This window comes from Pongo abelii, chromosome 19 (assembly GCF_028885655.2).
Source record: "Pongo abelii isolate AG06213 chromosome 19, NHGRI_mPonAbe1-v2.0_pri, whole genome shotgun sequence".
In the NCBI taxonomy this organism is placed as follows: Eukaryota; Metazoa; Chordata; class Mammalia; order Primates; family Hominidae; genus Pongo; species Pongo abelii.
The window spans coordinates 93,802,856-93,808,855 of record NC_072004.2 but is presented as its reverse complement, the minus strand read 5'-3'; positions in this window follow the sequence as shown (position 1 = coordinate 93,808,855).

The following is a 6,000-nucleotide window of genomic DNA, read 5'->3' as shown; positions in this document are numbered from 1 at the left end:
TGGTTATTTGGTGCCATTAAGGAGTTTCCAAATTGTTGACAATCAACAAGTATTTCAGATTGGCTTAAAGTTTTCTTTTGCATTTAGATAGCTTTACTAATACTACATGGAATTTGATTCAACCCTTCCAAGTTAGAAATGGTGAATCATCAAATTTCCTAACTTCCAGTAACTAGAATGAGGCCATCCATTGCATGGTTCCACTTTTGCACTGTTCCTGGCCCACGGTTGTTGCAGAGTAAACACTTGCTGTATGGCTACACCGTCATGATCAGCGGTGAGCGCCACATGGGCTGTGGGAGCCTGGTTATCATCCTAGAAGGAGCTGGCAGCTTTTCTGCATGGGCACTTTGCTGTGCGAGGTACTGAGACAAACAGCCATGGTACAGGCTCACCGGGAATTCCCAACCTTAAAGAAATGCTAGTAACAGACAGCAATATTGATAGCATGGTAAGTCACACTAATAAGTATTTACACTAAGGATAAACATCAAGGAATGACCCAGTCCCTTCTGAAACCACACATCGAGAGCCTCTGGCCTTCATGGCTAGTTTAAAACAGACAGAGCTTTCACCAGAGTGAGGCAACCACGACTTTGCCCGGGGACACATACATTTCGAGGTTGCAAAAATGTTAAATAATGGTTTTCAGAGATTGTGCAATTTTTAAATGATTCCATTTACAGGATGACAGCACATGCATTCTTCGTGTCAGGAGGTCTCATCTGGGCTAGTTACTGAAAACAAGTAGAGGAGATAAGACCCTCCCAGACAACAAAGGTGACCCAGAGAGCCTGCCTGGGAGCACTCAGGGTATCCCAAAGCTGCTTGGCCAGCTCGCAATCTGGGTTGGACACTACTGCTGTGGATGGGGTTTCTGGATTCCCATCTCAATGACTGCGGGCAAGAAGACATCTGTCCTCTGAGTCCCCCTCGCCCTCCTGCCCTCACCCACTGCCTTCTCGTTAGTCGCACTCGCTCCTTCCCAGACAGGAGGTGCCAGAGTTAGAAAGACAGGGTCGACGGGATTGACGGCAGATCCCATGTCTTCCCAAACGGAAAAGGAAACCCATTCATTGGGGGGAGAGTTGACGTCAAGGAGTGGTGGGCTGCTGCCCCTGAGAGTGGGGCAGCTATCCCAGGCAGGAAACACCAGGAAATCCTGAGCCAACAGCCCACGCCTCACTGCCTGTGATTCACTCCCTGAACCGAAAATCACAGTAACACAAGAGGAAGGCCCCTCCTCCTCTACCTTGCTTGCTGAGAGAGGGTCTCTCCCAAACACAGAGCTGTTAGCAAATTCCAAAGGGAGGAAGTGGCTGTCCGGCCCACCTTCTGCCTCCAGAGATGAGAAACTGTCCCGGGGGGCTGATCAGCTGTTTGTGAGGAGCCTGTTCTTTGTTAAAAGGAATGCAGCCTGCGTGCTGGAGATGGGATGAAACTGTAACTGCCCAATGGGTTCACCTTGCCTGCCGCCCAGACAGAAATGATTTATCAAGACAGAGGCATTGCAATGGAGAAAGAGTGATTCACGCAGAGCTGACTGTGCGGGAGACTGGGAGACCAGAGTTTTATTATTACTCAAATCAGTCTCCCCAAGCATTCGGGGATCAGAGTTTTTAAAGAGAATTTGGCTGGTAAGGGAGCTTGGGAAATGGGGAGTGCTGATTGGTCAGGTTGGAGATGGAATCGTAGAAGGTTGAAGTGAGTTTTTCTTGCTGTCTTCTATTCCTGGGTGGGATGGCAGAACTGGTTGAGCCAGATAACCAGTCTGGGTGGTGTCAGCTGATCCATGAGTGCAGGGTCTGCAAAATATCTCACGCACTGATCTGCAGTTTTACAATAGTGATGTTATCCCCAGGAGCAATTTGGGGAGGTTCAGATTCTTGGAGCCAGAGGCTGCATGACCCTAAACTGTAATTTCTAATCTTATAGCTAATTTGTTAGTCCTGCAAAGGCAGACTGGACCCCAGGCAAGAAGGGAGTCTTTTCGGGAAAGGGCTGTTGTCAATTTTGTTTCAGAGTCAAACCATGAACTGAATTCCTTCCCAAAGTTAGTTCGGCCTATGCCCAGGAATCAACAAGGACGGCTTAAGGTTAGAAGCAAGATGGAGGCCGGGTGTAGTGGCTCACACCTGTAATCCCAGCACTTTGGGAGGCCGAGGTGGTTGGATCATGAGGTCAGTAGATCGAGACCATCCTGGCTAACACGGTGAAACCCCGTCTCTACTAAAAATACAAAAAAATTAGCCAGGCGGGGTGGCACGTGCCTGTAGTCCCAGCTACCCAGGAGGCTGAGGCAGGCGAATCGCTTGAACCTGGGAGGCGGAGGTTGGAGTGAGCCGAGATCACGCCACTGTAGTCCAGCCTGGGCGACAGAGCTAGACTCCATCTCAAAAAAAAAAAAAAAGAAGAAGAAGATGGACCAACCTGGATGACAGGATTTTAGTTTCTTCCTCTTCCATACAGTGACCTAATCGTTTGCTGTTGTGTGTTTTGTCTCTGCCCCATCAGAAGGCAAGCTCATGAATCTTTGTGTGCTCTGAGCACTGTGAAGAGGATCTGGCCCCAGAACCGGGCACCAATGCTGGAGTGAGGAATGCACATGGGGCCAAAGGCAGGGAGCTCTGGAGCCTCCCAGCTGGAACAGGGAACCACTGTGGTCTTGCTTTTCCACCAATGCTGGGGACAAGGGTGGCTTGGCCTCCTGGGGAGACCTCTGACCTGCTGTTTGCTATCAGTTTGCAAGCTGAAAGCTCAGTCCACCTTTTGGGGCTGGCTTCCCTGAGCCCCCAGTCTCCCCACAGGCCCCAGCCCTTTTCCTGTCTTCATCCCCTTCCAATACCTCCCCAAGTTCTCCTCTCCCTGCTAAGCTGTTACTCTGATCATTCACAGCAGTCCCTGATACCGTTCCCACCAACACTAAGCCCTAACTCCAGCTCTCCCTGGCACAAGACAGACTTCTTTTCCCTACAAGCAGGGCTCAGCATACGTTTTGGTTTTGTTTTGTTTTTTTGGAGACAGAGCCTCACTCTGTCATCCAAGCTGGAATGCAATGGCGCAATCACAATCTCAGCTCACTGCAACCTCCGCCTCCTGGGTTCAAGCGATTCTCCTGCCTCAGCTTCCCGAGTAGCTGGGACTACAGGTGCCTGCCACCACGTCCGGCTAATTTTTTGTATTTTTAGTAGAGACGGTATTTCACCATATTGACCAGGCTGGTCTTGATCTCCTGACCTCAGGTGATCCGCCCGCCCCAGCCTCCCAAAGTGCTGGGATTACAGGCATGAGCCACCAAGCCCAGCCAAGTCTTGTTTTGTTTTTTGAGACAGAGTCTCGCTCTATCACCCAGGCTGGAATGCAGTGGCATGATCTCCACTCACTGTAAACTCCGCCCCGAGTTTAAGAGATTCTCGGCCGGGCATGGTGGTGGCGGTGGCTCACGCCTGTAATCCCAGCACTTTGGGAGGCCGAGGCGGGCGGATCACGAGGTCAGGAGATCGAGACCATCCTGGCTAACACGGTGAAACCCCGTCTCTACTAAAAAAAAAAAAAAAAAAAAAATTAGCCAGGCATGGTGGCAGGTGCCTGTAGTCCCAGCTGGAGTCTGAGGCGGGAGAATGGCGTGAACCCAGGAGGCGGAGCTTACAGTGAGCTGAGATTGCGCCACTGCACTCCAGCCTGGGCGACAAAGAGAGAGTCCGTCTCAAAAAAAAAAAAAAAAGAGATTCTCGTGCCTCAGCCTCCAGAGTAGCTGGGATTACAGGCATGGACCACCATGCCCAGCTAATTTTTTTGCATTTTTGTAGAGACAGGGTTTCTCCATATTGGCCAGGCTGGTCTCGAACCCCTGACTTCAAACAATCTTCCCGCCTCGGCCTCCCAAACTGCTGGGATTACAAGCATGAGCCACCGCACCTGGCCAGCATATGTTTTCTTAAAGGGCAAATAGTAAATATTTTCGGCCAGGAGCAGTGGCTCCCACCTGTAATCCCAACACTCTGGGAGGCCAAGGGGGAGGATGGCTTCAGACCAGGAGTTTGAGACCAGTCTGGTCAACATAGTGAAACCCCATTTCTACAAAAAAAAAATGTTTTTAAATGAACTAAGCCTGGTGGCTCATGCCTGTGGTCCCAGTTACTTGGGAGGCTGAGGTGGGAGGATCACTTGGACCTGGGAGGTGGAGGCTGCAGTGAGCGGTGATCACACCACTACACTCCAGCCTGGGTGACAGAGTGACACCCTGTCTCAAAAAAGCCAAACAAACAAACAAACAAAAAAACCCCACACAAATAAATAAATAAATATGTTCTACTTTGTAGGCCAGATGGTCTCGGTGGCAACTACTCAACTCTGGTGTGAAAGCCACAGACAATTTGAATGAGCCTGGCTGCAATCCAATAAAACCTTATTTACAAAAATCGTCCTCCAGCACGTGCCCCATAGTTTGCCAACTCCTGGCTTAGAAAAGTTTTCTGCTGTGCACAGTGGCACGTGCCTATAGTCTCAGCTACTTGGGAGGCTGAGGCAGGAGGATCACCTGAGCCCAGGAATTCCGGCTGTAGGGCACTATGCCAATCAGGTGTTCTCACTAAATTCAGCATCAATATGGTGGCCTCCACCAGGTTGCCCAAGGAGGGGTGAACCGGCCCAGGTGGGAAAAGGGACAGGTAAAAATTCTCATGCTGATCAGTAACGAGATCGCGCCTGTGAATAGCCACTTGCACTCCAGCCTGAGTGACAGAGTGAGACCCTGTGTTTTTTCTTTTTTCTTTTTTTTCTTTTTGAGAGAGGGTCTCACTCAGTTGCCCAGACTGGAGTGCAGTGGCATGATCTTGGCTCACTGCAGCCCCCATCTGCGGGGCTCAAGCCATCCTCCCACCTCAGCCTTCCAAGTAGCTGGGACTACAGGTGCGCACCACCACGCCAGGCTAATTTTTGTATTTTTTCTAGAGACAGAGTTTTGCCATGTTGCCCAGGCTGGTCTTGAACTCCTGAGCTCAAGCGATCCACCCATCTTGGCCTCCCAAAGTGCTGGGATTACAGGCATGAGCCACCGCACCCAGCCTGAAACCCTGTACTTAAAAAAAGAAACAACGACAAAAAACAGCTTTCCCCACAGCCGTTGCCATGTACCTGGCATGGGCCCTGCTAGACCTGTATGGCCCTAAAACTGGAAGAGATGAGGATTTCTGGGACTAGGGTCCTGAGCCTGTTGGAGCCGAGGGAAGGTGCAAAAGAGCCGAAAGTCGGAAGGAACAAATTAGACAAACACGGAAGCTCGAATCAGCAACCTCCCTGTGCAGGGATGGGAGCCGGTCAAAGCTCTTCCATTCATCATTTAAACTTTTCAGTGTGGAAAATCTTGTCATCTGCAAAACAAAACACCCATGCTCAATGGCTCCCTCGCCACAAAGAAGCCCAGGATGTTCTGGCATTTGATCAACAAGAAGCCAGAGCCCAGATTTCTGGAAATGCCTTTTGGGCAGAGCATCCTGGTTTGTTTCTCTGTCACCGGTGAGAGATAAAAGCAGCTCTAGGTTTCAGGGGAATCTCAGCCTTTTGTGGCATGGCGGGTCGCCAGCACCACCCGAGCAAGGAGCTGCAGGCTTCGAGATCCAGCAGCCCATAGCATGGGGAACCCAGTGATGTCCCAGGGAATCCCAGGGTCCCCGGCCCCGCAGCTTCTCCCTGCCCAGCCCCCACCATGAAGTAGAGGAAGAGGCCGAGCATACCTGCTTAAGATGAGGTCCAAGAGGGAAGGGCCAGTGGGACAGGAAGAGCTGGACTCCTCCTCCTGGCCAGACTTTATTTATTTCCAGTCTCCTCAAATTCAGGAAAGAGACTCAAAATAAATCCCCCAAAGTCCATAGCCTTCCTTGCCCTTTAGCTTGGGAGAGGCAGAGGTCAGGCTGAGTTGCTGCCTCAATGCCTGCAGACCCTGGCAGGGAAGGGAAGGAAGGGGAAGGTGGTCACCCTGGAGGGTGGGCCTGTGCTGAC